At 41.9% G+C, this 23,900-nt stretch overlaps 1 protein-coding gene across 7 annotated transcripts in view; it reads left to right on the top strand.

The window, feature by feature from the left end:
• bcas3 (BCAS3 microtubule associated cell migration factor) overlaps positions 1-23,900 on the top strand; it is a 423,910-nt gene that overhangs the window by 377,857 nt on the left and 22,153 nt on the right. The gene's annotated exons all lie outside the window — the stretch shown is intronic.

Below are 23,900 nucleotides of genomic sequence, written 5' to 3'. Positions count from 1 at the left end.
CCAGCAGACTCTGAAGGCCATTACCATCTGACAGCTCTTTGGTGGCCTGTTGGAAGAGATTTGGTGGTTCCTGACGAATCCTGGGTGGGCAGGTGTCCACGTTGCATTTGGCAGGGAGAAGGATTCTCACTTGGCAGACGTGGCGATCGCAGAGGGAGCAGCTGGGAGGTCGGCAGCAGCAGCGCTGGCTGGGAAGAGATGGGGAGAGAGCTGTCGAGAGCAAGAATGTCACAACAGCCATTGGCTGGATCCGTCCAAAGCTTCCGCCAGGAGAACCAAGCACTTACAAACTTCATAGGTGTTCCATGGATGCGCCCATGCTCCAGGGTGCTCCCAGAAGCACTGTTGTTGCTGTGTGGCACCCACTTCGGAGGGGAAGTAAAGGAGAGAACTCCAAGAGAGCGATAAAACAAGCCTTTTAATGGGTTGTTGTATGTCTTTCGGGCTGTGTGGCCATGTTCCAGAAGTATTTTCTCCTGACGTTTCGCCCACATCTATGGAGAAAATACTTCTGGAACATGGCCACACAGCCCGAAAGACATACAACAACCCTGTGATCCCGGCCATGAAAGCCTTCGACAACACATCAAGCCTTTTATTGTTATCACAGCTATGATAAGGCAAACAGCTGTACACATACCCGCAAAACATGTCGTAGCAAACAAAGAATATATACCTTTGTCTTATCTAAAATTGACCAATGGCTGAGGATCTTCCTCACCTTCCACACCCACTTGGCATAAGTGATACCTGTGACCTCACTTGTTTATTTCAAGCTAACTTTTGGTCTTGGAACTTTCTCAATATGCAATAAAAGCATGTTGCAGCAAACATAGAATATATACCTTTGGCTTATCTAAAATTGACCAATGGCTGAGGGTCTTCCTCATCTTCAACACCCACTTGGCATAAGTGATACCTGTGACCTCACTTATTGATTTCAAGCTAACTTTTGGTCTTGGAACTTTCTGGAGAAAGGCACCAGCTCACAGAAAGCGCACATGGAGAGGCAAAGCCGCATTGGCAAATGTTTACTTTTTCTGTCTTATGGTCCTTTCAATAATATTACACACTAACAGATTTTACCGGCCATCTCTCCTTTTCTCCAGCCTAGGTCCCAGTGATGAATCCCATATTCTGTTGCGGCTAATCATCTGTTTTAAACAGAGGAGGTCCCTCTTCCCAGATGGAAACTGACCCCCAATTAGTCAAATTCTTCCAGAACAGGCCGTTGAAAAAATTTTTGCGCCAAAGGTTTTCCCAGCATAGGTGTTTTTCTCTCTCCGTTGCTCTCTTTCCCATGTCCACAGGGAATAGTTTTGCAAAGTACAATTCCTAAATTGTTCCCAGGCCCCAATGACGATCTGATTAGCTGGAGGAGTTGGTGCAAGGAACCCGGCAGGCGAGGGGGAAGTTTGGCAAATGTGGAACAATGTGACAATGATCAAATTACGAAGGTCCGCAGTCGAGTCAAGTGCCCCAGTAGGGCATTATTTTTTTTGTGGTTGAAGATGGTTGGATGACGTCCAGCAACGACCAAGTTGGAAACATACACACACACACACAAAGGACCTGATGCTTGCTGAAGCAGTGTCCACACTCTTGGATAATTGAGTAGGAGATGGCACTTATTACAAAAAAGAATGAAAAGGTTTTACAAAAGTATGCCCTTCCATGTTGTAATGAGGACAGTCATGCAATTTCATCATAGTTGGCCCTTCATTGTGGGTTTAGCTTTTGCAAGTCTGGTTATTTGTGGATTTGATTGCTATTTTCTTGCTTAAACTCAAACTATAACAAGACTGTATCTCACGGTTTGAGTGCTGAGCACGGTCCAGAATAACTCCCAGGCATTTGGGTGTGCTGCAATGCTTCAGTGGGATCCCTTCCTAGGAGATCCTCAGAGCCCATGATGCTTGTCTGTTCTTAAGATGAAAAGCACACGTCTGTTTTAGGTGGATTAGGAATCCGCTGATTTTCCTGTAATAGGCAGTAAGAGCACCTAAAGCTTCAGAAAGCTTCTGTTCAAGCATTTCAAAGCTCCCTACATGGGTGATGATGGCAAATCGTCAGCATAGATGAAACTTTCTGTCCCTTCTGACAGTGGCTGGTCTGTGTTTTAGATGGATTTGGATCAGCTAGTTTTCCCTGTAATAAGCAGTAAGAGCACCTAAAGCTTCGGAGAGCTTCTGTTCAACCATTCAAAGCTCCCTACTTGGGCGATGATGGCAAATCGTTGGCATAGATGAAACTTTCTGTCCCTTCTGACAGTGTCTGGTCTGTGTTTTAGATGGATTTGGATCAGCTGGTTTTCCCTGTAATAAGCAGTAAGAGCACCTAAAGCTTCGGAGAGCTTCTGTTCAACCATTCAAAGCTCCCTACTTGGGCGATGATGGCAAATCGTCAGCATAGATGAAACTTTCTGTCCCTTCTGACAGTGGCTGGTCTGTGTTTTAGATGGATTTGGATCAGCTGGTTTTCCCTGTAATAAGCAGTAAGAGCACCTAAAGCTTCGGAGAGCTTCTGTTCAACCATTCAAAGCTCCCTACTTGGGCGATGATGGCAAATCGTTGGCATAGATGAAACTTTCTATCCTTTCTGACAGTGGCTGGTCTGTGTTTTAGATGGATTGGGATCAGCAGGTTTTCCCTGTCATAGGCAGTAAGAGCACCTAAAGCTTCAGAGAGCTTCTGTTCAACCATTTCAACGCTCTCTGCTTGGGTGGTGATGGCATGATCGTCAGCATAGATGAAACTTTCTATCCCTTCTAACAGTGGCTGGTCTGTGTTTTGATGGATTGGGATCAGCTGGTTTTCCCTGTAATAAGCAGTAAGATCACCTAAAGCTTCGGAGAGCTTCTGTTCGACCATTTCAATGCTCTCTGCTTGGGTGGTGATGGCACGATCATCAGCATAGATGAATTAGATGGATTAGGGATCATCTGGTTTTCCCTGTAATAGGCAGTAAGAGCACCTAAAGCTTCGGAGAGCTTCTGTTCAAGCATTTCAAAGCTCTCTGCCTGGGCGTTGATGGCATGATCATCAGCATAAATGAAATTCTCTGTCCCTTCTGACAGTGTCTGGTCTGTGTTTTAGATGGATTAGGAATCAGCTGGTTTTCTCTGTAATAGGCAGTAAGATCACCTAAAGCTTCAGATAGCTTCTGTTCAACCATTTCAAATCTCTCTGCTTGAGCGGTGAGTGATCTTGGGCAAGTCACACACTTCCAGCCACAAGTTGGGAACAACTTGGAGGCACAGAACAACAACCAAATGCTTGCCTAAAAATGCTCGAATGATCAATAATAACCCAAATGATGTTCTTCCTCGGTCCAGGCCTTGATGGATGGGACGTGTCAGCCGGACGGTCTGGGCATCCTCCCGCTTTGTCCCCTGAGCCTCCAGCGGCGCCTGAGAGCAATTTAAGCGCAATCTGGGTTTCGCATTGGAGGGCCCTTCCCTCCAATCAGTTGGGGAGCGACAAGCTCTGAAGCCGGGGATTGTTTTAACCGAGCGCATTTAAGATTATTATTCATAAACACACATGTTATGGCTTCGGCTCTTTCACTTCTTCCCTTTACAGCCCTATAAATCGCATGCAGAACACAAAGGCCCCTGCTTCTCGGAGAAATGTTTTGCAGCCGTCGTAAATTATCTTTTTCTTGCATTCATAATGAAAGAGAGACAAAGAGAGAGATTGAGAGAGAGAGGGACGGGGAGGTGGAAGCTAGCGCCTGTTTGATGTTTTATAGCCTCTTCCCTAAAATGTAAAAATATGGGAGATGGAGCCAGATTTTATCTCGTCGGGAAATAAAAAAAGTGGGATTGTTTCCGACTTGGGTTTTCTCCCCCTTTATCTCTCCTGCATTTAGCAGCATTAGGAGGCGTTACGCATAGGTTTGGAATCAACGTGGCATTAACGTGGCCACTTTTGGAAAATAGTTTTGAGTTTTTTAAAAATTAAGCTTTTATTTTGGAGGCTGCGTAAGATGGCTTCCTGCTTGTTCGTCGGTCAAAGTATCGGCAGCACAATAGGTTAAACCTTTGTGCCAGCCGAACTGCTGACCTGACGGTTGCCAGTTCGAGTCTACGAGATGGGGTGAGCTTTCGTCTGTCAGCTCCAGCTTGCACTGACATGAGAGACGCCTCCCAGCAGGATGGTAACACATCCGGGCAACGTCTCTCTAGATGGCCAATTCTCTCCCACCAGAAGCGATATGCAGTCGGGTGAGCTCCCATCTGTCAGCTCCAGCTTGTAGAGACAGGAGAGAATCTTCTCAGCAGGATGGCAACACATCCAGGCAACGTCTCTGTAGATGCCCAATTGTCTCCCACCAGAAGCGACATGCAGTCGGGTGAGCTCCCATCTGTCAGCTCTAGCTTGCAGGGACATGAGAGAAGCTTTCCACCAGGATAGCAACACATCCAGGCAACGTCTCTGTAGATGGACAATTCTCTCCCACCAGAAGAGACATGCAGTCGGGTGAGGTCCCATCTGTCAGCTCTAGCTTGCGCGGACATGAGAGAAGCTTCCCAGCAGGATGGCAACACATCCAGGCAACGTCTCTGTAGATGGACAATTCTCTCCCACCAGAAGCGACATGCAGTCGGGTGAGCTCCCATCTGTCAGCTCTAGCTTGCGCGGACATGAGAGAAGCTTCCCAGCAGGATGGCAACACATTCAGGCAACGTCTCTGTAGACGGACGATTCTCTCACACCAGAAGCGACATGCAGTCGGGTGAGCTCCCACCTGTCAGCTCTAGCTTGCAGGGACATGAGAGAAGCTTCCCAGCAGGATGGCAACACATCCAGGCAACATCTCTGTAGACGGACGATTGTCTCACACCAGAAGCGACATGCAGTCAGGTGAGCTCCCATCTGTCAGCTCTAGCTTGTAGAGACATGAGAGAAGCTTCCCAGCAGGATGGTAGCACATCCGGGCATCTCCTGGGCAACGTCTCTGTAGACAGACAATTCTCTTCTCCCATGCAGTATGTTCTCAAGTTGCTTCCGACATAATAAAAAAATGCTAGTCATAAAATCATAAGAGTTGGAAGGGGCCTTAAAGGACATCCAGTCCACCTCGCTGCAATGCGGAAATGCTCTGCTAAAGCCCTCCCGCAAGATGCCCATCCGAGCTGTGTTCAAAGGCCTCCAGAGATGGTTCGTCCAAAAGGGAAGGAAGAGAGAAGGAGGGGGAGAGGCAAACTCACCTCCCAGCTTCCCTGGTTTGCAAAGCAAACTTTTGCCTTGTACTATTTATCTTGGCAAATGCCCCACCAGATTGATGATCTGTAAAGTGGATTTGTTATTTGGCTGTTTGCTTTGGCAGATCTTGAAAGCGAGCACTTTTGCCGCCCCCCCCTTCCCCCCCATTACAGTCCCAGATGTCATTGCATACATTACCCTTCACTCCAAGTTTCTCCAAAAGTTTTAATTTCCACTACAAATGGCATTAAGTTTTTCTTCTCTCTGTTTCTTCTTTGCACCTCTTTTTTGTGTGTATTTTCCTGGGCTGTGTGGCCATGTTCCAGAAGCATTCTCTCCTGACGTTTCGCCCACATCTATGGCAGGCATCCTCGGAGGTTGTGAGGTATATGGAGAAACTCAGCAAGGAAGGTTTATATATCTGGAAAACAGAGAAACTCTTGTCTGTTGGAGGCCAGTGTGAATGTTGTATTTAATCACCTTGATTAGCATTAAAGCTTCCAAGCTTCATATCTTACCCTTCAGACTGGCAGCCAGGGGGAGAACGGCTCTTCTTCGTCTTTTGTTATTTGGACTTTATTTTTCTAGGGTTTTTTTTTTAAATTGAAATACATAGATTGGATTACTATGTCTTTTGTGGCCAAATTTGGTGTGATTAGGTTCAGTGGTTTTGTTGTTTACTCCATGGGAAAAACGTACATTACACACACACACACACACACACACACACATATATATATACATATATATTGTTGGGCCTGGTTCCCATGTGAACCGCCACAAGTACCCTTGGAGAGATGGGGCAGGACACAAGAATAAAGTTGTTGTTGTTGTTGTTGTTGTTGTTATTAAACAGTGGTCTCTCCTGTGTTTCCCTACCTGTCAAAATAGGGTGGCTCTTGCGGTCTGTTCTCTATTATTCTTGCATTCAAAACTAGCCGGAGTAAGCTTCCAACCATTAATAGTCTAGCTTGCTGTTGACCTATGAAGCCCGAAAGACAGTTACATCTGTCAAGTAGGAAATTTAGGTACCTCTTTATGCAGGGAGGCTAATTTAACCAATTTATGACGCCATAAAAACCTTCCAGTGGCGTGCGGAAGAATGAGGAAGTACTCCATCAAGGACTTGATGTCACAAGTGGCCAGAATTGAGCATATCCCCATGAAGCCGGAAGCTGGAAAATGTTAAATTGCCTCTGTTTATATGTTGTATGTCTAATAATGGCATTGAATGTTTGCCATGTCTATGTGCATTGTGATCCGCCCTGAGTCCCCTTCGGGGTGAGAAAGAAGGGTGGAATATAAATACTGTAATACAGTAGAGTCTCACTTATCCAACACTCACTTATCCAACGTTCTGGATTATCCAACGCAGTTTTGTAGTCAATGTTTTCAATACATCGTGATATTTTGGTGCTAAATTCGTAAATACAATCATTACTACATAGCATCACTGTGTATTGAACTACTTTTTCTGCCAAATTTGTTGTATAACCTGATGTTTTGGTGCTTAATTTGTAAAATCATAACCTGATTTGATGTTTAATAGGCTTTTCCTTAATGCCTCCTTATTATCCAACATATTCGCTTATCCAACATTCTGCCGGCCCGTTTAGCTTGGATAAGTGAGACTCGACTGTACTGTAATATATGTGTGTGTGTGTGTGTGTGTGTGTGTGTGTGTGTGTGTGTGTGTATGTATATATATATATATATATATATATATATATATATATATATATATATATATGGTAAAGGTTTCCCCTGACGTTAAGTGCAGTCGTGTCTGACTCTGGGGGTTGGTGCTCATCTCCATTTCTAAGCTGAAGAGCCGGCGTTGTCCATAGACACCTCCAAGGTCATGACTGCATGGAGCGCCGTTACCTTCCCGCCGGAGCAGTACCTATTGATCTACTCACATTGGCATGTTTTTGAACATCACTAAGGTCGTGTGGCCACTGGCATGACTGCATGGAGCATCGTTATCTTCCCACTGGATCAGTACCTATTGCTCTACTCACATGTGCATGTTTTCGAACTGCTAGGTCGGCAGAAGCTGGGGCTAACAGCGGGCGCTCACACCTCCAGGTCATGTGGCTGGCATGAATGCGTGTGTGTGTGTGTGTGTGTGTGTGTGTGTATATATATATATATATATATAATATTTATTTATTAAGAATATTTATTCTGGGAGGAACCTTTCGGGTAAAAGCCAACTGCTGCGGCTTCTCCTGGTTTCATCCCCTGAAACTTTCCAGATCTCCTCTTGCAAAGGCTCTGCAGCTTCCTTTGGCTCCCGGGAAGTCTCATTTGCAAGCGGGTGGCTTTTGGACATCCTCGGTGCCCTTGTGGCTCCCTCAGTGTCCGACTCGTGTCCCTGAGAGAGGCTTTGGTGTCTCCGTCCTTTGTCCGCCCGACGCCAGGCTGTGTGTGCCGGAGGATTAAGGTGGAGAGCTACCTGGGCGCAGTTTTATCTCCTCCCGGCCCTTGTTCCATCTCACAATGCTTCAGCCTTTCTCCTTGGTGTTTACCAAAGCCCCTGAGTCTGTCAGGACCCAGACGGGAGCCAAATGAAAGAGGCAGCCCCTCCAAATAGCTCAGCTTTTGAGTCAACATCTGGGCCCGAGGGTTCTTTCAGGAAAAAAAAGAATCTCTTGGGAGCTTTCGAGGCTTTTCACGTTGAATGACAGCAAGAGTCAAGGCATCTCTGTGGGATTTGGGGTGGGGGGATCCCCAACTTTTTCCTCCCCCAAATGAGTTGATTCAAGACTTGATTCAAGACAATAGATGTAGGTTTGTGGATCGTGGGGGACTTTGGACAAAAATGGCTCAAAAACGCTTCCTAGTTATTCATGTTTCTGTTGTAAACACAGGTAGAATAATATCAAAATCAGACACCATTTCAAAATACATACAGAATGTTAATCTGTATTTTATAATCTGTAATTTATAATATGCACCTTGCTTATCCACTATTGCAAGCTCATTGTTTTTAATTCGATGTTTTAATACTGTGTTGTGGTTTGTTTGGTTTTTGTTTGTTTGTTTGTTTTTTTGTTTTTTTCGGTTGCTGCGTATATATTATTATTGATTTTGTTCTTTGATGTTTCATATTTTATTTTAACATTGTTTTGTATCCGATTTTGCTGTAAGCCGCCCCGAGTCCCCTTCGGGGGAGATGGAGGCGGGATATAAATAAACTTATTATTATTATTATTATTATTATTATTATTATTATTATTAATACAGTAGAGTCTCACTTATCCAAGCTAAACGGGCTGGCAGAAGCTTGGATAAGCGAATATACTGGATAATAAGGAGGCATTAAGGAAAAGCCTATTAAACATCAAATTAGGTTGTGATTTTACAAATTAAGCACCAAAACATCATGTTTTACAACAAATTGGACAGAACAAGCAGTTCAATACGCAGTAATGTTATGTTGTAATTACTGTATTTACAAATTTAGCACCAAAATATCACGATATATTGAAAACATTGACGACAAAAATGGCTTGGATAATCCAGAAGCTTGGATAAGCGAGGCTTGGATAAGTGAGACTCTACTGTAATAATAATAATAAGAAGAAGAAGGAGAAGAAGAAGAAGAAGAAGAAGAAGAAGAAGAAGAAGAAGTAGTTTATTTATATCCCGCCTCCATCTCCCCCGAAGGGGACTCGGGGCGGCTTACAGCAAAAGAATGTTGGATTGCTGTGAGTCTTCCAAGATGCCTGGAAGCATTCTCTCCTGACGTTTCGCCCACATCTATGGCAGGCATCCTCAGAGGTTGTGAGGTCTGTTGGAAACTAGGCAAGTGGGGTTTATATATGTGTGGAATGATGTCCAGGGTAGGAGACTAGACTTTTTGAAGGCCAGCTTGGTGTGGAAGTTGGGCTAATAATAATAATAATAATAATAATAATAATAATAATAATAATAATAATAATAATAATCACACAGTCCTAGACACTTGGGAAGTGTCCGACTTGTGATTTTGTGATACGAAATCCAGCATATCTATCTTGTTTGCTGTGTCATACAATAAAATAATAATAATAATATATCTTGACCTAACCTTCTCCTATGTATTAGATCTATGTCTTGATCTAACCTTCAAATAATAATTGGAGTTACTGTTAGATGTTCAGAAGTATCTAGACTTGTTGGAGGCCATCCTTGACTAATAATAATAATAATAATGATAATAAATCTTGACCTAGCCCTCTCCTTCGCAGTAGATCTATATCTTGACCTAACCTTCAAATAATATTTGAAGTTACCGTTAGATGTTCAGAAGTATCTAGACTTATTGGAGGCCAGCCTTGACTAATAATAATAATAATAATAATAATAATAATAATAATAATAATATATCTTGACCTAGCCTTCTGCTATGCATTAGATTTATGTCTTGATCTAACCTTCAAATAATAATTGGAGTTACCGTTAGATGTTCAGAAGTATCTAGACTTGTTGGAGGCCAGCCTGGAATATAATAATAATAATAATAATAATAATAATAATAATAATAATAATAATAATAATAATATATCTTGACCTAGCCTTCTGCTATGCATTAGATTTATGTCTTGATCTAACCTTCAAATAATAATTGGAGTTACTGTTAGATTTTCAGAAATATCTAGACTTGTTGGAGGCCAGCCTGGACTAATATTATTATTATTATTATTATTATTATTATTATTATTATTATTATTATTGGATACCTACAAGGAAATCAATATGCCGCTGTTTGAATCATCCCCATCACAAATACCGCCTTCGTTCTGGGGCTCAAACAATACTAATAATAGGGTTGCTGTGAATCTTTCGGGCTGTATGGCCATGTTCCGGAAGCATTCTCTCCTGACGTTTCGCCCACATCTATGGCAGGCATCCTCAGAGGTGGTGAGGTCTGTTGGAAACTAGGCTTATCTCTTCTTGAGGGTGTGTATCTCTTTCCCTCTCCTCTTTTCATCTCTGCGTCTTCCACCTTAAATTGATCCGTCATGATTAACTCCCCGACTGTAAATACATTTTATTGTTGTCCTTTCATTCCCCTTCAGCGTGTCTTTCAGCCCCAACCTTCTGCCAGGCCTTTAAAACCTAAAATAAAGGGAGGGGAGAGGGATTTACTCTCCTTGTTTTTTTCTTAATCTCAAGATCTGTTAAGACAGCAAGAAATTCCAGCTTGAGTTCATTACAACAATGAGTTACAATTTGAATATGTACCCGTATAAAGGAAAAAATGGGGGAAAAAACCCTCAAGGGTTATAAATGCCCTTTTAACGGGATCTCTGTAAACTTCTGAAAGTAGTGTAACAACATTTACGATGAAAAGGAAGAGTTGGAGAGAGTCTGCTGAGTAAGGAAAGTTCCCATTTGGATTAGACTTCAAACTTTTGTTATAAGTTTGGGACGAGAGGGATTTTGGATTTTCTCCGATTTTGGAATATCTCTTGGAGATGGGACCCAAGATTTAAAACACAATATTTTTAGGGATTTTGTGCAGAAAACAAAGTTTGTGCATTTATCAGAAAGCAAAAGTGTCACTATTCAGTTTGAGATTTTGGAATTCAGACAAGGAATGCTCAACCTGTACTTTAAACGTCTCTACTTTTGCACTAAAGCCTTTGACTGTGTGGATCGTAATAAATTGTGGCAAGTTCTTGATGGTCTGGGGAGACCAAGCCACCTTGTCTGTCTCCTGAGGAATCTGTATCACGACCAAGTAGCCACAGTCAGAACAGACCACGGAACAGGAGACTGGTTCAAGATTGGGAAATGAGTACGGCAGGGCTGTATACTCTCAGCTTTTTGGTGACGATGCGCAGCGCTGGTTGAGGACACAAGCGGCAGAGTTTTGTGGGGAAGGAGTGTCAGAGCGCGCAGTTTGGATAAACACATATGCAGCGGAAGATCAACAAAGAATCACTGGCACCAATAACGAGGCTGAAGCCTGTTTGGCTATCTACAAAAGGTTTACTAACAAACGGAAAACTCTCAAGACGATATATACAGACAGAGTGCAGAGACAGAGGGCAGAGGGCAGAGAGATAACACAAGGAGCTATATATAACCACCTCTGCTGTCTGATGCAATACACAGTTAACTCTTTACACACTCGCATAGTGGACAGCAGACAGTGCATGATGCAATCTCCAGCTCACATTGCATCACTATAACTCAATTACATTTAAACAACTCTATATACAGTCATTCCCACTTCAACAAGGAGTTGCCAAGCTCCTTTTCAACTTGTATGCAGAACCATCATGTGACATACATGTGGAGCTGGATAAATCCAAGGATGGAGTTAAAATTGCTGGAAGAAACATTAACAACATCCTATATGCAGATGATACCACACTGATGGCAAGGAGGAGCCGAGGAGCCTTCTCACCAAGGGGAAAGAAGAAAGCCCAAAAGCTGGGTTGCAGTTAAACATCAAGAAAACCAATTTTATGGCAACCAGACGGATTGATAGCTGGCAAATAGAGGGAGAAAATGGGGCTTGAGGAATCCAAGGCGGGAGTTAAAATTGCTGGAAGAAACATTAACAACATCAAATATGCAGACAATATCACACTGATGGCGAGGAGGAGCCGAGGAGCCTTCTCACCAAGGTGAAAAAAGAAAGCGCAAAAGCTAGGTTGCAGTTAAACATCAAGAAAACCAATTTTATGGCAACCAGACGGATTGATAACTGGCAAATAGAGGGAGAAAACGTGGAGACAGTGACAAACTTTATATTTCTAGATCACTGCATCTAGAAAATCACTGCAGACGCAGACTGCAACCAGGAAATCAGAAGACTTGGGAGGAAAGCAATGACCGATCTCGATAAAAGAGAAAGAAAACTGTCATTGAGCATGATACGTTAAGCACAGAATATTCCACTCAGAGGCGATTTAATGCTCCTCTGGGGGTTGATCCGAGAACCCTGCGATCGGGGACCCGCTCTCTGTCCGTCCTCCTCTCTCTGCCTGGTCCGGGGTCACCCCTCCTGCCCTTCGGAGCCACCAAAGAGAATGGGATGAGTTAAGCGCTTGCAAGCCCCGGGCCCGGAGATGCCGCCTGCAATCATTTTTTCACTCCATCATCTCACCTAGCGATGCCACTCTGCCTTATCCAGCCACCAGATGGGTGATGAATAATACAAGTGACAAGGGCAGAACCTCGCCAATGCATTCCGAGGAGGAAACTTGGACGCCCGGCTGGTCCTCTGGCTCAAGACCAGATGGGGCTTCTCTCCCTTCCTTTCCCCATCTCTCCTTTTTAAGGCCCGGCCTTTTAGTCTAGGACAGTGATGGCCAACCTATGACACGCGTGTCATCACTGACACGCCTAGCCATTTTTGCTGACACGCTGCCGCATGCAGATTGATTGGATGACTAATGTCTTTCGTGGCCAAATTTGGTGTGATTTGGTCCAGTGGTTTTGTTGTTTACTCCATGGGAATTATGCACATTACATTTATAGATAGACTAGCTGTGCCCGGCCACGTGTTGCTGTGGCGAAGTATGGTGGCATGGGAAATAAAGTATCTTATATTATCTGCTTAGAACTGGATTATATGAGGCCCCTTCTACTCCGCTGTATAAAATGCACACTGAAGTGGATTATAGGGCAGTGTGGAGTCAAGATAACCCAGTTCAAAGCAGATAATATAAGATTATAAATGGATTATATAGCTGTGTGGAAGGACCTTGAGTCTGCACAGTTAAAATCAGATAATCTGTATTTTATAGGCAGTGTGGAAGAGGCCTAAGTGAGGCCTAACTCTGTCTGTCCCCTGGGCTGAGTGGGTTGCTAGGAGACCAAGTAATAATAATAATAATAATAAAACTTTATTTATACCCCGCCACCATCTCCCCGTGGGGACTCGGGGCGGCTCACAACATTACAAAAGTAACAGCACAAATACATTAAACAATATACACAGTTTAAAACACAAGAAGATGATAAAAGAGAAGTTAAAACAAAGGTTTATATAACAGTAGTAATATCAAACAACCACCAATGCAAATCCGTCAACTTCAAAGATGGGGGGGGGGGGGACTATAGCAGCAATATAAGATTAAAATACCCCGATGAATGGAGCCTAATAACATTGAGAATAGAATTATAATGAGGTGGAGCTTAGCCTTCTAACTGGCAGCAACTGGCTAAAAACAATTCTTCCTCTCCCTCTAATTAGGACTTTATTTTTCTTTTCTTTTTGTTGTATGAACGTAGAGGCATGGATGAGGGGTTGTGCTGCCAAGTTTAGTGTTTCTGGGATGTGTAGTTTTGTTGTTTTGTCCTAGGCCGAAATTTCCTTACCCTTTTATATATATAGATATATAATATTATTTTATTATTTTATTATTATTGTAGTATATTATTATATTATTACTATTGCATTATTATTATATTATTCATTATTCATGACTACATTGAAACTAGAATAGAGAGAAATCAGCGTGGAAACGGCAAGAGGTACCATAGATTGTTGTACATGGAAATAATGGTAGTAAATAGTTTTTGATTTATTAAATACAGTTATATATTACAATTATATATATTTTTGTTATTTAAACTATACATATTGCGAAATTATGGGTGACACACCACCCAAGTCATGCTAGGTTTTTTGGTGAATTTTGACACACCAAGCGCAAAAGCTTGCCCATCATTGGTCTCGGAGAAGAAATCTCCCTGTGAATGAATCGGAACGTGTTTTGCCCACGTCGCCTGGAGCACTTGTATCATCGGCGGCTTCCCTCGCTTAATGAACATTTTCAAACGCATCTCCGGAGTACTTTTCATCCCACAAAAGCCCCGTGCAGCTGTTAATAACCTTCACAACTCAAGGAAGTAGGTCAGTCTTGAGAGAAAGAGAGAGAAAGAGAATGTGCCTTGCCCATAGCTATCTAGATGCAGAGCGAGAGAACAAATGGGCTTCATTAACCTGTGGAATTCCTTGCTGCAGGAAGTCAGGACAGCTAACTAGGTGCCAAAGCAGTTTTTCACATTGTTCTTCCATTGAGGATATAGGTTCAATTGATGGGACACACCTAGCCATTGTTGCTGCCACATGCAGATTGATTGGGTGACTATGTATTTTGTGGTCAAATTTGGTGTGATTTGGTCCAGTGGTTTTGTTGTTTACTCCATGGGAATTATGTATGTATGTATGTATATGTGTGTGTGTGTGTGTGTGTGTGTGTATATATATATATATATATATACATACATACATACATACATACTAGCTGTGCCCGGCCACGCGTTGCTGTGGCAAAGTGGTGGTGGTATTGGTTAAAAATAGCTGTGTAATTTTTATTTGACGTTATTTGTATTTTTAAATTATCTTTATTGTAAGTTATCTTTTTATTTATTATATTTTATTATTTCCTTGTATTATTTTTAGTTATTTTCTGTTATTACAGTATTTTATTGTATTAATTTTTTTGTGTTTTTAGTTATTTTTAGTGTTTTTAATTATCTTTTATTGGGTTGCTAAGAGACCAGGTGGGCAGAGCTTAGCCTTCTAACCGGCAGCAATTGGATAAAAGCAATTATTCCTCTCCCTCTAATTAGGACTTTATTTTTCGTTTCTTTTTGTTGTATCAACCTAGAGGCGTGGATGATGGGTTGTGTTGTCAAATTTCGGGGTTGGGGGGCCTGTAGTTTTGTTGTTTTGTGGGTCGCCGTGATGCCATCACTCTTTTATATATATAGATATATGTGTGTGTGTGTGTGTGTGTGTGTGTGTGTGTATATATATATATATATATATATATATATATATATAAATTATATCATTCTATTATTATTGTAGTATATTATCATATTATTACTACAGTAGAGTCTCACTTATCCAAGCTAAACAGGCCAGCAGAAGCTTGGATAAGCGAATATCTTGGATAATAAGGAGGGATTGAGGAAAAACCTATTAAACATCAAATTAGGTTATGATTTTACAAATTAAGCACCAAAACATCATGTTATACAACAAATTTGACAGAAAAAGTAGTTCAATACTCAGTAATGCTATGTAGCAAGAACGTTGGATAAGTGAGTGTTGGATAAGTGAGACTCTGCTGTACAAAGAAAAGATGTTAACAGATTTGTGAAGATGTTTGGTGGCAACAGAGATTGGTGGAAAAGTGGAGAGTTTGGTGGTCAACTCCTACACTTATATCTCAAATTCACAACTCGCAGCATGATGGAACAAAGTTACATTTCAACCAGTGCTATGGTCATTTTTATATCTACTTATATTTAGTTTTTCAAAACTATTTTTCCTTCTTCCCAGAAGACAACTAACTTCCATGGAGGCTGCTTTGGCTGTTTTGGGGGAGGCAGTGCTGAGGAAGAGCAGACCTTCCAAAACGGGGAATAAAAGGTCAAAAAATAATCCGAAAGGACAAACCGAGCAGATCTGTGTGTATATTGGGTTTCACATATGAGACCCGGTTGTGATAAAGCTGATGGCTTTGGAAACACTACTGTGATTAATGAAAACAGCCTGACCGTGGGGTTCATACTTCAAAAGATCAGTTGGGATTAAGAAACTATTAGGGAGGGTGCGGGAGAGGGCCATCCGAGGAAACTCTCGCAGATGATAGAGAGGATTTCCAGAACGGAAGGAAGAAAAATGAGAAATATTTCTATTTGAAAGCTACGAGATAAATTATGCAACCAAGAAGGCTATAATCACTGAGCATTTTCTACATGTTTTTGGCAGGAAAAAATGTTTTTTCTAGATCCGTTTGTATGTGTGGAAAAACTGAGTTATTCTGCAGAAGATATGGGATTGCTCGTTCTTACGCCGTTGTTCTGAGTGTCCGTCTTTGGTGGATTGTCTCCAGGAAATGGACAAAATCTCTAATTTTAGGGTGGCCTTAAGGTTGGCATCCTATTGCGTAGTTAAAATGGCATACTCTAGACCAGTTGTTCCCAACCTTTTTTTGACCAGGGACCACTTTGACCACACTCGAACATTTTTACCAAAAGGGTTATGATCAGTTTTGGTCAACTTTAGTTTGGTTGTTTGGGGTGCTGATTCAGAGAATTGCATTGGATAGACCACATCAGCTCTAGTTTCTGATACAGAAATATGCCATCCAGTTGTCACCATCTGCTCACCCACAGAAAACCGTATTTAATAATCCAGAGCTGATGTGGTCTATCCAATGCCATTTTCTGAATCGGCACCCCAAATAACCCCAGGAACAGACCTAAAAACAAAGACATCAAGGTGTCCCTGCTTTCAGGTGCTGCATGGAAGGGCTCTGCTCAGGGGGAGGAAGGAGGAGAAGCAGCAGTCAGGAGGCTTGTTGTTGCGCCTTTCGTGAGTAGTCAGCCTCCGGACATCCCTGTTGCCTTGGCACTATAAGAGGGTTTTGTAATACCAGTTATTCTTGTTGTAACGGTGTAGTAATGGCGAGGCCGTGCTCAGCCTCTGCTCAGAGGGAGGGAGGAGGAGGAGAAGCAGCAGTCAGGAGGCTTGTTGTCATGCCTTTTGTGGGTATTCAGTCTCCAGACATCCCCATTGCCTTGGCACTATAAGAGAGTTTCGCGATACCAGTTATTCTTGTTGCAACTGTGTAGTAATGGCGAAGTCGTGTTCAGCGTCTGCTTAGGGGGGGGAGGGAGGAGGAGGAGAAGCAGCAGTCAGGAGGCTTGTTGTTGCGCCTTTTGTGAGTAGTCAGCCTCCGGACATCCTCGTTGCCTTGGCACTATAAGAGGGTTTCACGATACTAATTGTTCTTGTTGCAACGGTGTAGTAACGGCAAGGTCGTGCTCAGCCTCTGCTCAGGGGGATGGAGGAGGAGGAGAAGCAGCAGTCAGGAGGCTTGTTGGGAAAAGGAGAAGCAGCAGTCAGGAGGCTTGTTGGGAGGAGGAGGAGAAGCGGCAGTCAGGAGGCTTGTTGGGAGGAGGAGGAGAAGCAGCAGTCAGGAGGCTTGTTGGGAGGAGGAGGAGAAGCGGCAGTCAGGAGGCTTGTTGGGAGGAGGAGGAGAAGCGGCAGTCAGGAGGCTTGTTGGGAGGAGGAGGAGAAGCAGCAGTCAGGAGGCTTGTTGTCGTGCCTTTTGTGGGTATTCAGCCTCCGAACATCCCCGTTGCCTTGGTTGCAGATTCATAACAACGTCTTAGGTTCTTGACCTACGATTATTGTCCTTAAGGCTATGGGAAAATGTTGTCAAGGTGTATGGACAGCACGTGATATCTCAGAAGACAAAGGGAGGGTGGAGGACTTCCTAGAATTTCCCCTATTTGCTTTCCAATGCCCTCTATAGCACATCTTCTCATGGTGAGAAAAAGCACGAAAGAATGTGAGATGCAGAGATGCTTCCTTTGCCCGGCGTGCACTCTTGGATTACTTTGCTGCCAAATTTAGATATTTTTACGGTAGATGCGCACAACCCTGATGATGGCACGCTTACAGCTCCCTGAGCTATTTACGCGGCATGTGTCGCTCCTGGCCGGGGCTGGCTTTGGGACGGCAGTGTTTGCAATAATGAAAGATTAAACCAGGTGGGGATTAGCAGCCGTCCGTCTGGGGGCCGAGCGAAGCCGATCACCTTAATCCAAAACACAATTCCAAAGGCACCAACACCAAGGTTATCATAGACAAACTTCAGTCGAGGGGAACCAATCCGCCATGTACTCCAAGGGCCCCAGGTCTTTCAGGGTGCAGTTGTTGGACAAAGTATGTATTTTATTTTGTTTTATTATAATTGTTTGGGCTTGTCCCCATGTGAGCCTCCCCAAGTCCCTTTGGGGAGATGGAGGCGGGATACAATAATAATAATAATAATAATAATAATAATAATAATAATAATAATAATAATAATAATAACTTTATTTTTATACCCCACCCCATCTCCCCGAAGGGACTCAGGGCGGCTTACATGGGGCCTTGCCCGATAAAACAATCAAATATCAAAACACAGAAATAAAACAGTTATCCAATAAAAACATCAATTACAGTAAAAACATAAAAAATAAAGTCATTATTATTTATGACACAGCAAACGAGATGTATCTGCTGGATTTCCTATCACAAAATCACAAGTCGAACACTTCCCAAGTATTTAGGACTGTATGATGTATATTATTATTATTATTATTATTATTATTATTATTATTATTATCATCATCACAAAGACATAGTATGAGCAAACGAGATGTCTATGCTGGATTTTGTATCACAAGATCACAAGTCGAACACTTCCCAAGCATTTAGGACTGTGTGATGTATATTATTATTATTATTATTATTATTATCATCATCATCATCATCATCATCACAAAGACATAGTATGAGCAAACAAGATGTATATCATGGATTTTGTATCACAAAATCACAAGTCGAACACTTCCCAAACGTTTAGGCCTGTGTGATGTATATTATTATTATTATTATTATTATTATTATTATTATTATTATTATTATTATTGTCACAAAGATATAGTATGATACAGCAAACGAGATGTCTATGCTGGATTTCGTGTCACAAGATCACAAGTTGAACACTTCCCAAGCGTTTAGGACTGTGTGATGTATTATTATTATTATTATTATTATTATTATTATTATTATTATTGACATAACGACGTTGTATGACACAGCAAACAAGATAGATTATTATTATTATTATTATTGTCACAAAGACATAGTATGACACAGCAAACGAGATGTATATGCTGGATTTCGTATCACAAAATCACAAGTCGAACACTTCCCAAGCGTTTAGGACTGTGTGATGTATTTTCGGATGATGATGATGATGATTGTTATTATTATTATTATTATTAAGTGACCCAATGCACATTAGAACTGAAGTTTGGGTCAAATCTCACCAGGCAGGGCACATAAAAATGAAGGCTCAGGTGCACTCATTTAAATGTACCTACATCAGGATCAGGAATGATTTGAATCCAAAACAGCGGGGTAAAAATCTCTGGAGTTGGATGCCTTTCTTGTTTAATGTTTCAGCCTGCGATTTATGTCCAACTCTGAATGCAGAGTGGAGTAAAGATAAGGGCAAAGGAAGGAGCCAGGCCTTTTCTTCCACAGAAATATCTTTGGCACACTTAATCCCTCATACCTGCGTTTACACGGCTTCCTCTCTGAAGTTTTTATTTGGGTGCCTGGGCAGTCGTCTTGGCAGAGCATCAAAAGCGCCTCACGCCGTTCCTCATTGGCGAGGAGGGTGTTTGGGTTTCCCATTTTGGAAATGTGAGAAAGCCTTAATCTCCTGTCATCATCTTCTAACTAGGGAGGAGGGGGTCTTCGGAAGAGCTTCCCCCTCCCCAGAAAAGGCACGTTTCCTCCTCTGCCAGCCCCACACCAACGTTTTATAGATGAAAACTGGGAGCATGTGTGGTCAAGGAGGATCAGAGTACAGCAAGTTATTAATGTGGGATCATGCATAAGCTAGGAGGGGTTGTGACGGGCCTCTCTCAGACTCAGCTTAGGGTCCCAGAGTAACTATTGTTATTAATATTAATATTATTACTATTAACACCCATTGTCACACATCAGATGTAATGCAGAGGCATTCCTCTCCCAGGCTCAGCTTAGGGTCCCAGAGTAACAATTGTTATTTATATTAGTATTATTACTATTAACACCCATTGGCACTCATCAGCTGTCATGGGGAAGCAGAACTCTCAGGCTCAGCTTAGGGTCCCAGAGTAACTATTGTTATTAATATTAATATTATTACTATTAACACCCATTGTCACACATCAGATGTAATGCAGAGGCATTCCTCTCCCAGGCTCAGCTCAGGGTCCCAGAGTAACAATTGTTATTTATATTAGTATTATTACTATTAACACCCATTGGCACTCATCAGCTGTCATGGGGAAGCAGAACTCTCAGACTCAGCTTAGGGTCCCAGAGTAACTATTGTCATTAATGTTAATATTATTACTATTAACACCCATTGTCACACATCAGATGTAATGCAGAGGCATTCCTCTCCCAGGCTCAGTTTAGGGTCCCAGAGTAACAATTGTTATTTATATTAATATTATTACTATTAACACCCATTGGCACACATCAGCTGTCATGGGGAAGCAGACCTCTCTCAGACTCAGCTTAGGGGCCCAGAGTAACTATTGTTACTAATATTAATATTATTATTAACACCCATTGGCACACATCAGCTGTCCTGGGAAAGCAAAGCAGCCCTCTGTCAGTACCAAAATAAAAGGAAAACAAAAGCTAGCATGTCACCGGGCAGCTTTTTCTTTCGTGTCACCTTTTGTTTTGTCCGAAAATGGCATCTTTCGTTTCGTGCATCTGGATGGACAATACTAAGCAAATAAACAAATGAAACAGATGAAGCGAATACTGTGCACATCTCTAATGACAAGTCGCCCTAAGTAAACTACCTGAAAGTGCAAAACAAGGGGATTGATGTGGATAGTCCTTACCAGATTGGGAGAGTTGAAGGGTGTGGATTGACAACACTAGTTAGGGCATATATTCCTCCAGCAATGGTCAAGATTTTGTATTGCCCTTGGGTACACCAGAAGTACGCCCACGGGCACGACCCTGCATTTCTGTTCCGGCAGCCATCCGAGTCCGCCGCTATCTCTCCTCTTTGCCGATGCAGGGATTACTGTGTTTACCAGCGCTTATCGTCTTGTGTGTTGGGCGTTATCAGAGGAAAGGACGCCTGCCGCCGGGCCTGGTCTCTCGCCCTTTCAATTACTACCTGTCAGAGGCCCCGAGTGAGCTGTGAAGCTGTACAGTCGTGGGCCCGGCGCAGATAGTTTCTGACGGCTGATCAAAGAGGAGAGCCAACCGCCTGATAACCAAGGATGTGTTTGGTGTGCTTTTAACTTTGAGATGGGAGAGGGAAGTATATACATATGTAATGTGCGTTTTTCCTATGGAGTAAACAACAAAACCAAAGAACCTAATCACACCAAATTTGGCCGCAAAAGACATAGTCATCCAATCTATGTCTTTCAATTAAAAATTTGTAGAAAAATAAAATCCAAATTACAGAGGACGAGGAAGAGCCGTTCTCCCCCTAGATGTGAGTCAGAAGGGTAGGCCATGCCCCCTTTAGGCCCATACATATATATCTCTATATAAAAAAATGTAATGTGCGTTTTTCTCATGGAGTAAACAACAAAACCAAAGAACCCAATCACACCAAATTTGGCCGCAAAAGACATAGTCATCCAATCTATGTCTTTCAATAAAAAAAATAGAAAAATAAAATCCAAATTACAGAGGACGAGGAAGAGCCGTTCTCCCCCTAGATGTGAGTCAGAAGGGTAGGCCATGCCCCCTTTAGGCCCCGCCTCTTCCGTGTCATAGCAACCTCCTCAGCCACAATGGCGCCCGGAGGACAGGCAGGGTTAACTTAGGCCTCTTCCACGCTGCGTATAAAATACAGATTATCTGATCTGAACTGGATTATATGGCAGTGTAGACTCAAGGCTCTTTCACACTGCTATATGTATTGCACTTTATCTGTTTACGAATTTGTTACTCATAATGTGCACCTTGCTTATCCACTATTGCAACCTCATTCGTTTTAATCTGATGTTTTAATTCTGTGTTGTGTTTTTTCGCCTATTGTGTATATTTTATTATTGGTTTTTGTTTTTGTCCTTTGATGTGTCATATTTTATCATTGCTTGTATTTTGATTTTGCTGTAAGCTTCCCTGAGTCCACTTCAGGGGAGATGGAGGCGGGATATAAATAAACTTATTATTATTATTATTATTATTATTATTATTATTATTATTATTATTATATAACCAGAATACTTTATTTCCCATACCACCACACTTCACCACAGCAACACGTGGTCGGGCACAGTTAGTGTATGTATATATATATATATATATGTAAATTAGTGATGGCATCACGGCGACCCACAAAACAACAAAACTACAGGCCCCCCAACCTCGAAATTTGACAACACAACCCATCATCCATGCCTCTAGGTTGATACAACAAAAAGAAAAGAAAAATAAAGTCCTACTTAGAGGGAGAGCAATAATTGTTTTTATCCAATTGCTGCCAGTTTAGAAGGCTAAGCTCTGCCCACTTGGTCTCCTAGCAACCCACTCAGCCCAGTGTTAATAAAAGAATAAAAAATAAAGTAAATACAATAAAAATAATAAAAACACTAAAATAATTAAAAACACTAAAAAAATTAATACAATAAAATACTATAACAAAATAACTAAAAATAATACAACAAAATAATAAAATATAATAAATAAAAAAGATAAGTTATAATAAAATTAATTTTAAAAAATACAAATAATGTCAAATAAAAATTCCAAAACAACTTTTAACCAATACCACCACCACTTTTCCACAGCAACGCGTGGCCGGGCACAGCTTTTATATATATATAGTGATGGCATCACGGCGACCCACAAAACAACAAAACTACAGGCCCCCCAACCTCAAAATTTAACAACACAACCCATCATCCACGCCTCTAGGTTGATACACCAAAAAGAAAAGAAAAATAAAGTCCTAATTAGAGAGAGAGGAATAATTGCTTTTATCCGATTGCTGCCAGTTAGAAGGCTAAACTCCAACTTGGTCTCCTAGCAACCCAATAATAAAAAACACTAAAAAATTAATACAATAAAATACTATAATAACAGAAAATAACTAAAAATAATACAAGAAAATAATAAAATTTAATAAATAAAAATATAATTTACAATAAAATTAATAAAAAATGCAAATAAAGTCAAATAAAAATTACACAACAATTTTTAACCAATACCACCACCACTTTGCCACAGCAACGCGTGGCCGGCCACAGCTAGTGTGTGTATATATATATATATATATATAAACCCCGACTTCTCCCCTTCCCTCCACAGGCTGGCAAAAGCCAGACCCACTCACCGCCCCATATTCGGTTACCTAATTGTTGAGTGAAACGGCATGCCATCCCAGCGTCAAAGGCCGGGGATGATAATCTCATTCCGGGCGGGCGGTGATTTAAAAGTAAGCCCTCGCAACAGACCTGCCGCTTAATAGACTCAAATAATTTTAATTTGTACTTTGAAGTGATCTCTGTGTTGGGGGGAGACAACAATCTAATCTTTGCATTTAGTCAAAACGTCATGTCCTATTTTTTTTTTCAACTGCGCCTTAGCGGAATTATTTTTAAGTCGCCTTTCTGCAGAGTGTGTCGGATTTTGCTCCGTTGTTTCATCTTCCCATCTTTGCTGTCTTGCTCGCTTTCTTTTTCTTTCCAATTCTTTGAAACCAGTGGTTACATATAGAAACGCCCTACAAATATCCCTAGAATGTGTTGTCGAAGGCTTTCATGGCCAGAACCACTGGGTTGATGTGAGTTTTCCGGGCTGTCTAGCCGTGTTCCAGAAGCATTCTCGCCTGACGTTTCGCCCACATCTGTGGCAGGCATCCTCAGAGGTTGTGAGGTCTGTTGGAAACTAGGCAAATTAGGATTATATTTTTGCGAAAAGCCAAGGTTGGGTGAAAGAATTCTGTCTGTTGGAGGCAAGGTTTATCTATCTGTGGAATAATGTCCCGGGTGTGAGAAAGAACTCTTGCCTGTTGGAGGCAAGTATGAATGTTGCCATTGGCCACCTTGATTAGCATTGAATTGCCTTGCAGCTTCAAAGCCTGGCTGCTTCCTTCCTGGGGCAGGTCCTTTGTTGGGAAGAATCAT

Source organism: Anolis carolinensis, unplaced genomic scaffold (assembly GCF_035594765.1).
Source record: "Anolis carolinensis isolate JA03-04 unplaced genomic scaffold, rAnoCar3.1.pri scaffold_7, whole genome shotgun sequence".
NCBI classification, from domain to species: Eukaryota; Metazoa; Chordata; class Lepidosauria; order Squamata; family Dactyloidae; genus Anolis; species Anolis carolinensis.
The sequence above is the reverse complement of the archived record's forward strand: the minus strand, read 5'-3'. Positions and strand labels throughout refer to the sequence as shown.